Source organism: Pongo abelii, chromosome 12 (genome assembly GCF_028885655.2).
Source record: "Pongo abelii isolate AG06213 chromosome 12, NHGRI_mPonAbe1-v2.0_pri, whole genome shotgun sequence".
In the NCBI taxonomy this organism is placed as follows: Eukaryota; Metazoa; Chordata; class Mammalia; order Primates; family Hominidae; genus Pongo; species Pongo abelii.
The window spans coordinates 54,621,840-54,634,350 of NC_071997.2; the positions used below are offsets into that span (position 1 = coordinate 54,621,840).

Here is a 12,511-nt window from a genome sequence, read left to right on the forward strand (position 1 = left end):
CTTACTATGTGCCAAGGCCTCTATTAAACTGTAAAAATAAAATGAGAGAGATGAGATGCCTACATCCACAAACCTTACAGCATATGAAGAAAAACAGACACAATCACAGTAGAACTTGGTGGGTGCTACAAGATAAGATGCTTGAGATGCTTTAATAACCCATAGTTTACCCTGGTATGTCTGAGGTTGATGATCTCCTCAAGTAAGCCATTTGAGCTAAGATGTAAAGAAATTAGACCTTGGAAGAGAGAATCAGCTATGTAAAGACTCAGAATCCACCAAGACTCTTAGAAACTTTGTGAAAAATAATTTAGTAGGTCTGTAACTAAAATGTGTGGGGGAGGTAGAAATATGTGACTGGAGAAGCATCTTTGTAAGTGATGTTAAGGTATTTGTGAGAGGTGAAGCCAGCTGGGCTTCTGGGTCAGGTGGGGACTTGGAGAACTTTTCTGTCTAGCCAAAGATTTGTAAACACACCAATCAGTACTCTGTATCTAGCTAAAGGTTTGTAAACGCACCAATCAGCACTCTGCAAAAACGCACCAATCAGTGCTCTGTGTCTAGCTAAAGGTTTGTAAACGCACCAATCAGCACTCTGTAAAAACACACCAATCAGCGCTCTGTGTCTAGCTAAAGGTTTGTAAATGTACCAATCAGCAGTCTGTAAAAATGCACCAATCAGTGCTCTGTGTCTAGCTAAAGCTTTGTTCTTTCACTCTTCACAATAAATCTTGCTGCTGCTCACTCTTTGGGTCCCCCCTACCTTTATGAGCTGTAACACTCACTGGGAAGCTCTGCAGCTTCACTCCTGAAGTCAGCAAGACCACGAACCCACCTGGAGGAACGAACAACTCCGGATGCACCACCTTTAAGAGCTGTAACACTCACTACGAAGGTCTGCAGATTCAGTCCTGAAGTTAGCAAGACCACGAACCCACCGGAAGGAACAAACTCAGGACACATCTGAACATCTGAAGGAACAAACTCCAGACACACCATCTTTAAGAACTGTAACACTCACCGCGAGGCTCTGTGGCTTCATTCTTGAAGTTAGCGAGACCAAGAATGCACTGGAAGGAACCAATTCCGGACACATTTGGACGTTATCCAGGAGGAAATGGTGCACCAGTGAAAAGTCTGCATCAGAGGTATTTTTATGATTAAACTCAAAGCATGACATTAGGATTCTTGACTTTGGAACCAGCTAGCATGGATTCCAGTCTCAGAATTAACATTGGGATTTGTTCATTTATGGCAAGTAACAACCTCTGCCTGCCTCCATTTGCTTATTGTAAAATTAGAGAGTTGTAACAATACCTCTCATAGAATCATTTGGAGACTGAAATGAATTAGTTTGATGCTTAGAAAAGTGGCACATGTATAGTGTTAAATCAATATTAAATATTAATATTATTTGGAATATTTAGTTTTATTAAAGAATTGAGAATAGATAGAATCAGGAAACTCAGAGAAAGATCAACTAAAGCAATATTAATGTAAATGAAACAAACAAAGAGTGGTAGACTCTGATTCCACCAGGAGTCCCACTGATTCCATTAAGTTGGAAGCTGAGGCTGCCCCTTGTCACTTTAATCTCTCATACCACTGACAGAAAAGGCAACTAAAGAAATTACTATACTACCTGAGGTGTTTTATTTGCATTATTAAGAGTAAATAACAGAACTATGGATGAGTCCTAGTACACATCTAGGGTGCATTATTGTATCTAGGAGCCAAAGTGTCAGGGAGACTATAGTAAAACAGTATCATTAAGGATTAGATCTTGGAAAACTGAAGCTTTGACTATACCCACTAGGTAAAGAATCCCAGTGAAATAATTTCATTGAATGAGAAGAAAACCTATAGTAGATAGTAGAAGAAAACAGTAAAAAAACCAATAATAGCCTTAGGACCACTTGAAGAAACAAAGGCTGTAGGATCTACCTTTATGACTTTTTAAAAGTATTTGTATTCATTTGTATAGTAAAAAGGGACACATTATTTAAGGCCATTTTTGAATAATTGCTTTTTATTTACAACATTTTCATCAAAATGAGTCAGTCTTTCCCAAATAGAACCCAATATCCTTAGATTTTTCTTAAAACACTAGTGCATTCCTGTAAATTAGTTCTACCAATCCAGCATGCATTTTTGAGGCTTGGATTAAGAGGTAAACAAGCAAGGAATGGGAACTGATCTTTTCACAAGTGTAGTTGCTATGGTAGTAAACTGTTTAAGGGCAGCATATGGAGAAAAGAGGGATGGCATCAGATTTGTATTTCAAAAGTATAACTTTGGTTGCAGCATAAAGAACACATTGCAGAAGAGGTAAAAGAGTGTATGAAGTTGGAATAGTAAGAAAGAAAATCACTGTAGTAATCTTAGGCAAGAGATGATGGTGATTTGGACTAGGGTTAGGATGGTGATTCAGCAGAGGAACATGCTCATTAGAAATGTGCTGCAGATAAAGCTGGAAAAGCACCTTAATGAACTGCTAGGAGTAGTGAGGGCAGCATGGGGCTAGAAATGAGGAATCAAAGGCCTAAGCTTATCTAGATAAGTAGCGCATGGAATGACTACTCTTGTGAGCATACTTTACTGACTATTTTTAAGTTATATGTTGCTACAGTTGTTGCTGGGGTATTAGTCTGTTATCATTCTGCTATGAAGAAATACCCAAGACTGGTAATTTATAAAGAAAAGAGGTTTAATTGACTCACAGTTCTGTGTGGCTGGGGGGGCCTCAGGAAACTTACAATCATGGCAGAATGCTCCTCTTCACAGAGAAGCAGAGATAAATGAGAGCCAAGAGAAGGGAAAAGCTCCTTATAAAACCATCAGATCTCATGAGAACTCATTATCTCGAGAACAGCATGGGGGAAACACCACCATGATTCGATTACCTCCTACCAGGTCCTTCCCACAACACATGGGGATTATGGGAACTACAATTCAAGATGAGATTTGGGTGGGGACACAGTCAAACAATAACAGTGGTGAATAAAAAATAAATAAAAGAAAGCCTTATGAAAATAATTCACTGAGAAAAGTAGAGAAATTCTTGTCAAAAAGTGCTGGGATTTTTTTTTTTCTCCCTAAAACCAATGACACAGTTCTCTTCCAAAACCTCTTTGGGTATGTGTATAGATAAATTCCTTGGAGACAAGGTTTCCTTAAGAGTCATTTTTTTAAAAATTGAAGTGCAAATAGAAACAAAATACTATATATCATTGTTTCCTCTGAGCTTTTCCATGGATAATTTTTTTGTCTTCAAGTGAATTACCTAACTTTGAAATGAGTTATATTAGTCAAGTAAGATGTTAATTTTGCAATTAAGAAATTAGGTAATTAACCATATTTTTCAATGTCAGTAAGAATGCAGGCCCTTCTTCTCAATCTGATAGGCATAAACTAATTATGAGGAGAGATTATTAGAGCAGGTGCTGACCCATGGAAAGTCATTTACTCTTCCTATGAATGTCAGAAATTAGTAATTTCTATATATACCTTTTCTGACTTTATGATTTAGTGTATGGGAAAATTACTTTTGTTGGTAGAGAAAATAAATTGTAGTTTAACAGAGTCTATTTGTTTTATTACCTTGTTTACCATGATTTCAGCTCTTTTATTTTTTTTTTAGATGGAATTTCACTCTTGTTGCCCAGGCTGGAGTGCAATGGTGCAATCTCAGCTCACTGCAACCTCTGCCTTTTGGGATCAAGCGATTCTCCTGCCTCAGACTCCCAAGTAGCTAGGATTACAGGTGACTGCCACCACGCTCAGCTAAATTTTGTATTTTTAGTAGAGATGGGGTTTCACCATGTTGGCCAGACTGGTCTCGAACTCCTGACCTCATGATCCACCTGCCTCATCCTCCTAAAGTCCTGGGATTACAGGCATGAGCCACCTCACCCTGTCGATTTCAGCTCTTTCTGAGTGAATTTATTACTGTGTTCTAAAGAAAACTAAATAGAAGGGATTATGAAGGTAATTTTAAAGATGTAAAATAGAGACTTCTCTTAAAAGAGCATTAATATTCATATAAAATATGTGCATCTACATTTAAATTTGGGAGATTGGTTTGATTACAAAACTCAAATATTCTTATTTTTATCATTACAAAAATTCCAGAGAGCAAATTATAAAATTGTCTTTAAAGATTACATTGGTTATTTTCCTCACATAAATCTACTTACGCATTGGCAAACACCCCATTATGAAATGCTTGAGCTTCAACATATTTAAGTTAATCATAAGTATGCATTATAAATCCATTAAAACTGTACTTTAAATTTAAAGTGCTTATAATACAGTTTTATTTTGGTTTGGTTTTGATTTTCCAAATATAGTTTTTCCATGTCTCAGTTTAGACCCCCTTTGCCCTCCATTGTAAAAGCACATATCTCTACTTTGTATTTTAAAATTCATAGAGAAGATTTGAATGCATTCTGCAAATGGTGTACAAGATAATTTACAGTGTTCAGTTTCAAAGATAATTGTAAATATATTAATAAAATATTTTCTTATTAAATTATTAATTTAAATTTAATTATACAAGGTATTAAACTAAAATCATAAATAATGACTTCAAGACTTTAATAGGCTCTTAAAATTTAGGCAAGTTTTTATTAGTGGTTAAAAAACGGTATTACATACTTCATTTTACTGATTTTTCTTCAACTTTTCATGTTTCTTCCTACCTGCTTGCCAATCTATTTCAAATTGAATGCTATTACATTGAAAAAGACCTGGCTATTATATTGATAAAATGCCTTATGCTGTAAATTTCTGTTCACTTATTTATTGACATATTTAAAAAAGACTATTTTTTCTACACCTTGATACAATCATTTTTTCATCTTGCCCTGAAGCAGAAATATATATTGTAGGTGACTGGATATCACACCTACAAAGTTTCATGCCAGTAATGCCAATAGTCTGTATATTGCCTTTTGCTCTAAGTCATGCTATGTAATGGACAGATGAGATGGTGGCTTTTATTGTACCAAGCATTGGTTTGGACTGAGATGATCTTTACCAGTACACTATAGATTTTGGCATTAGCTATTTCAGTAGTTAATTTTGAATCATGATAGGCTTGACCAAACTAATCTTGATTTTTTATTTTAAATATGGTACAGTAATGTTTTCCTTTGTTAGCCTTTTGAATGCTTGAGAAAGGAATAAAAATGAAAAATTATTTTTCATATATTCAACAAAAATGTCAAACATCAGTATTCCACATTCAAGAACATGCAATGCAAAGTCTGATTACAGAGGGAGAGAAAGTAAGAAAGAAGCAGGAGGTAGGGAAATAAGTCTAAGTAAAATGGAATTTGGAGGGTACTGGGTGTTGGATCAACTAGTTTTGGAACTGTCAGAAAAAAAAGTAGTTCTAGTAAGGCAATTGCATTAATCTTCTCAAGAAGAAGAGCTCAGTCATAAAGCACCTGACTTTAGAGTCAGTCTGCCTGAACTTTTCACATAGTAGCAATGTTATTTTGAATAATTTAAGTAATTCTTGTGCATCTTATTTCTATTTCTTCTGTAATGGGGATAATATTGGTCCAGATGAAAAAGTTGTTTCAAGAAAGAAATGAGTTAGGATCTATGATGATGTTGATGATGATGACAATGATGATCTAAGTTTCTGTGAGTCTAGATTAACAGCACAAACTCCAAGATCTATCGAGTAATTATTTATATTTCTCCTGCCTAGGTCATCTGAATATCCAGGCACAACCCAGGCATACCAGACCTTGATCACACTGGACGTGCGTGACTGTGGGGATGTGGTGTGTAAAGCAAGAAAACATAGGGACAGAAATACAACACTGGAGAGATCACTTGATGTCATTTCTGATGGCTTTTATCCATCTTGCCCAAATAAAATAAACAAATTTCCCTGGTACTTTACAATGCTATTAAATTTTTTAAAAAATTTTATACTTGGTTTGTATTTAGCTGGATTGCTCTAGTGTTCCTCTGATCTAAACTAGCTGCTTCTGCACTTTTTCTACCTAACCCATTAATATGCTAGTAAACTAATAACCAACATTTATATAAGGCTCTATATTTAAAATGCTTTCACATTAATTATCTCACTAAATTCAATTTATCCTACTCCACAGAGACAACCTGATATTTCTAAAGTATAGCTTCTACAGAATCATTACTGAGTTTTTCCATTATTCCTATTTTATATTTATGAAGGTTATTACTGTTAGGTTTTTAAAAGAATCCTTTTGATAGTAACTTAAGTTTTCACAGAAAAGTTAGGAAATAAAAAATATAACCTAAAAAATACCTATAATGGTAATAACAAACAATTAGTTCTCAATGTTTATTTCCCATCTATACGTTTTATCTATTGAAATTACATTCTTGCAGAGTATGCAGCAATCATTTCTGCTAATGGTAAACAGCTCAAGTAACAGCACTTACTGTATAATCTAATATTTACCACTTATTTTAAAACTTTAACATTATCTCAGTCTGCATTTGGATGATTTCCTGGATCTCTATTTCTGAAATTATTTTTGTCTCTTATAAAATTCATTTTGAACCTGAGTATCAGAAAGTTTTAATTATTAAAGCCAGTAACATGTATCAGTCACTTAAAGAACAAGTGTTCCTCTATGACTCATTTAGTTTATATTTCTGGCTATTTCCCATATGAATATATTTTCATTGTTAAAGAGATAGTCAATGAATATTTGCATATAGCTATGTGGATAGGTAAACAGATAGATTAGATAGATAGATAGATAGATAATAGATACATAGACAAACAGAAATATAGATACAGACATGTGCATGTGTGTGGTAACTTTTATACAAAGTGAGGTCTATATATTTCCAGTTAGTATTTAAATTTTAGGAAATGCATTTTTTGTTTGTGATTAATTTTAGTTTGTTTTAAAGATAAATAAATTATTCCTTCCCAAAGTCAAATATATATAACAAGATATATTTTCTTCTAGAATCTATCTAAAGTTTACACTGGAAAATATTGATCTACATCTATCTATCTATCTATCTATCTATCTATCTATCTATCTATCTATCTATCATCTATATTATATTGTGAATAAGCTGTTAATTTCAACCCTGTTTGTAAAAGACTGAAAACCATCCAAATAGCCATTACTTGAAACTGATTGAAATAAACTGTAGTATGTATACAAAGGGAATACTAGGTAGTTAGAAAGGAAATTAATGCCTCTTTATACAAATATATGTATTTTTAAATGGAAAAAGAAAGTTGCACAACATGTGCACATTTGGGTTCAGTGCAACCAGACACTGGTAAGAAGAGATCAGCTAGAAAAGTTGATAATTTGTTGAAGGCTAAGTGTGGACTGGCAAAACAGTATAAAAATACTTGAGAGTGTGGATAATGAATTTTCTCCCACTTTCTACACATTGTTGCAGGCTGTTTCTCCATGCACAAACCTCACTTCACACTCACAGAAAATACTGGAAAAACCCTAAGAAGTGTTCATCATGGAACACAACTACAGAAGGATAATAGCAGCTGTGCAGGAGGGGCAGGAAACTACCTGAATCTGTCTTTCCTGTATCTCTTGTGAACTAAAACTTTAACCTATGGTGGAAAAGGCAGCAAGGAATGCTTCCTCTTTATCACTCTCCCCTTTTTTCAGGGCACATACAAAGCATTTGCTATACATAAAATTTTTAAAGGGATGAGTGCAAAATACAAAAGTGCTTAATCCATGCATGAATAGGGATGGGTTAAAGGAATTGCTGGAAGGTATTGGTGAACACTTTTTGAAGCCGGGAGAAGAGAACAGGGACACAGAGACAGGAGTAAGTCCTGAATCCAAAACTATATATGGAAGCAGAGCAGGCAAATAGCAAACATTATATCCACTGATACCCAGAGAGAAGTACCTGCCTAAGGCTGATCCTTAATCAGAATAGCTAAAAAATACATTCCACCAACTGTATAAAGCATTCTTGACATAACTAACTCCATCTTAGAGAAATACCCTATTTTATATTTCATAGGGGACTTTCCCAACAAGGATAAGATATTTTGCTTAATAAACAAATAGAATAAATAAAGACTACATCTAACCAGATAAGGTCACAAACAAGTACACTCTGCAACTATCAGTTCTCACCAGAAGACTCCATAACCATAAAAGAGCAAGCCTTTCAACAGCTCAAAATGACCATCTTAACTGACACCATCTTACAGTCACTTGTGATAAGAACTCTTCAGCATCTGCTGCCAAAGGCTCTGCCACATCAAAGACTCTGGAATCTTCCTTGCAAGACCTAAGGACAGCCCTGGCCCAGACCAGGACTCCTTTTGTCTTCACTTTCCATGGACTAGTTTGTTAATCCTTTCTCCTATCTCTTTTTCTCTTGATGTTAATTCTTACTTTGTTTGTTGTGGAATGTTTAATCTACAACATTTGTATATTGATTAAGTGTAATACTATGTATGGTTCACAATATTGATTTACTTGTGGAGTGGCTTGACCTGTGTGCCCACAGCTCTGACTACCAAGTGAACAAAAAGTACTAAGAAAAAATTTCCTCCTTGGGAACTATATGTAGCTTGTGGCTTTTGTGATTAAACTAACATCAGTAAAAGTCTGACATTGTAAAAAGACACAAACATGCATAGACCTGGTTGTCTCTAACCTTACACCTCTCATGACACCAACCAAGCTAAAAAATCTCAAGTAACAAACAACAGCAGAATACCACTGGCAAACCTATGAAGAGCCCAGTAAGACCTACCATACTTCCAAATTCCAGCACAAAATATACGGTAGCCCCTTACAGAATGGTGAAGGAATAATCTGAAAATTCATCCCACCACCAAGGCAATAAAAACACTGGCAAAAATTATCAAGGTTTTTCAGAGCTTAGATAATTAACCAAAGACTTAGGAAATCTGATGAGGACTTAAAAAAAAACATAGCTGAGCACGACTCTCTCTTAAGTGTGTCTACACTCCCTTTTCTTGAGCGTGTATTTTTTGCTTTGCAATAAATCTCCTTACTTTCATGAGAAAAAAAAAAAAGGTGAATCTTGGTAAGAACAAAAAACTTTGTGAAGGTTTAATCTTATTACCATCCTTCTTTCCTCAGCTTTATGATAATTTTAAAAACCAACAGTTTCACAATTAAAGTAACTATGAAAGGTTGTGGGCTAGCAGTTACTTAAAAGAGCATAATAGATTTGAAGCTACCTATAAACCCCATCCCTAAAGAACTGTGAGTATTTGACCTGTTTGGCAGTTCTCTGGGAAATCTCTCTATTAGGCTTTTCTTTATTTAGCCTGACTCAGAACTTACTCATGGAGAACAACTTTTCCCTATGGCATTTATAAAAAATAATCAGCAGCAATTGTTTAAACCTGCAGCTAACCAAGCATGTACATTAGTGGCCTTATCTGACAAAAAATATGTGTTCTAAATAATTCGTTTAGAAAAGACACTAAACAAACAGTCACAATAACAACAACAATAACAAAAACAAGCCCTGGGAATGAAGTGAAATGACTTCCAGAGTTTTTTGTATATTATTTTCAAAGTCCAATTTTTTAATTAAAAATTATATGCAAAGGTATAGGAAAGTATACTACTAGAATTTGTTTCTAAAAAATCCTAGACATTATAATTGCTAGACAAACACTTTCAATCAGCTATTACAAATATGACCATTGTGATGGTTAGTTTATGTATCCAGTTGGCTAGGTTCTAATATAAGTTATTTGATCAACACTAATCTTAAGCTATTTTGTAAATGTAGCTAATATTGACAATCAATTGACTTTAAGTAAAGGAGATTATCCTTAATAATGTGCGTGAAACTCTTCTATTCAGTTGAAAATTCTTAAGAGCAAAGTTGCACCTCTAGACTGCAACATTAACTCCCGCCTGAGTTTCCAGCCTGCCAATTTGTCCTACAAATTTCAACCTCATCAGCCCCTACAGTTACAGTGCATTTCTTTTTATATCCTTATATGCTATCAGTTCTGTTTCTCTAGAGAATCTTTAGAGATATAGACATAAAATTGAAAGTAACCATTGCCATGTCTATGGAATTAAGGCATAGTGTGAGAACAATGTCTAACCAAATAGAATACAAAAAAAGTAGAATGTGTGTGTATGTGTGTGTATGTATATGTGTGTATGTATATGTGTATATGTATAAATATAATAAATTACATATACATATAATACAACACAAATAATAAATTCTAGGGTTGAAAATTAGAATAACTCAAATGAAAATTCACTAGAGTGGTTCAACGGAAGATTTGATCTGGTAGAAGAAAGTATTAGCAAATTTGAAAAAGGAACCATTGACATTATCCGCTGTAAGCAGCCAATGGGAAAAGAATACAGAAAAATGAACAAATTCTCAAAGGCCTGTGAAATAACATCAAGTCTACCAACATTCACATAATGAGATCTTAGAAGTTCAATGAACTCCAAATATGGAAAATTGACACTAAAGATAAGACATTCTACAGTGATAAAATTGTCAATCTATCAAGAAGATTAACAGTTATAAAAAAATGCATCTCTCAACAGAGCTCCAAAATAAATAAAGCATAAAGTGGGAGAATTGAAAGACATAATAGATTATTCAACAATAGTAGTTAGAAACTTCACTTACTTTCAACAATTGATAGAATGACTATTCAGGTGATCAGCTAGAAAATAGAAGCCTTGGCCAGGCTCAGTGGCTCACACCTGTAATCTCAGCACTTTGGGAGGCCAAGTTGGATGGATTACCTGAGATCAGGAGTTCAGGACCATCCTGGCCAATGTGGTGAAACCCTGTCTCTATTAAAATATACAAAAAAAAAAAAATACCCAGGAGTAGTGGAGGTGCCTGTAATCCCAGCTACTCAGGAGGCTGAGACAGGAGAATTGCTTGAACCTGGGAGGCGGAGGTTGCAGTGAGCTGAGACTGCACCACTGCACTCCAGCCTGGGTGACGAAAGCAAAACTCCATCTCAAAAAATAAATAAATAAATAAAAGAGAAAAGAAAATAGAAGCCTTGATCAATATCATAAACCTAGTACATCTAACAGACATCTAAAAAATATTACATTCACAATAGCAGAATACACATTCTTCTCAAGGGCACATTAAAAATATTTTAGAATAGGCCAAATGATCGTATATAAAACAAGTCTCAATAAATTTAAGGAATAAAAATCACATGAAATATATTCTCTAACAACAATGAAATGAAACTGGTTATTAATAATAGAAAAATAACATTTGGGAAAGTTACCAATATATGGAAATTAAACAACACTCTGCCCCCAAATAACTAATAGAACAAAAATGAGATCACAGAAAAAATTATAAAAGATACATAAAAAAGAAAAACACAACATACCAAATTTTATTTAATTCATTTAACTCAATGCCTTGATATGATTTGCTAGCTGGAAATAGTTGCATTTTAAAAACATATCTCAAATAAATAAGAAAAACTTCCAACTTAGGGAACTAGAAAAAGAACAAAGTAAACCAAAGCAAGCAGAAGGAAGAAAATAAAAATAATTAGAGTGTATTTAATGAAAGAAAGGATAGAAAGAACTTGAAAATAAAAAATAGAAAAATAGAGAATTTGTCAAAATAAAGAACATCAACAAATATTTAAAGTATATTTTAAAGTATTCATAAATTGACAAACTTATAGCTAGATTGATCAAGTTAAAAAGACAGGAGGCCAGGCATGGTGGCTCACACCTGTAATCCCAGCGTTTTAAGAGGCCAAGGTCGGTGGATCACTTGAACCCAGGTGTTTGAGACTGGCCTGAGCAACATAATGAGACTCTATCTTTACAAAAACACTTTAAAAACATTAGCCAGTTATGTTAATTAAAACATTAGCCAGGTGCACACAGGTGATGTGCACCTTTGACCCCAGCTACTTGGGAGGCTGAAATAGGAGGATCACATGAGCCCAGGAGGTTTAGGCTGCAGTGAGCCATGATTGTTTCTCCAGCCTGGGCAACAGAGCACGATCCTGCTCACCCCCAACACAAAAAGACAGGGAATTCAAATTACTAAAATCAGCAGTGCTCGGAATGAAGGCTAAATAAATAAATACAGCAGTAAAAAAGGGGTAATTACTACTGATCTTAGAGAATTAAAAAAGACTATAAAGGAATACCATTAACATACCAATTGTGTGCTAATAAAATAGGCAACCTAGAGGAAATTGACAAATTTATAGACATAAACTACTGAGCCCAATAAGATGTAACAGTGTATTGCCGCTGAGTAAAATATAACAAGCAAATAGATTGAATTAGTATTTAAGAAAAAAAAACTATTCAAAAAGAAAATCCAAGGTCAAGATGTCTTTATTTGTTAATTGTACCAAACATTTAAAGAGGAATGAAACAAAAAATTATGCACACTGTTCCCCAAAAACAGAAGAGAAAGGGACTTCAGATGGTTGACTGGAGGCATACAATACTCACCTCCTTCACAAAGA

At 34.4% G+C, this 12,511-nt stretch overlaps 1 long non-coding RNA gene across 1 annotated transcript; it reads left to right on the forward strand.

Moving 5' to 3' along the window:
- The first annotated feature begins 283 nt into the window (after positions 1–283).
- Positions 284–5,914, forward strand: LOC129057667 (uncharacterized). Its single transcript, XR_008522334.1, has 3 exons — positions 284–1,148; positions 3,641–3,763; positions 5,720–5,914. It is a non-coding gene; the product is annotated as an uncharacterized LOC129057667 (long non-coding RNA).
- The last annotated feature ends 6,597 nt before the right edge of the window (positions 5,915–12,511 follow it).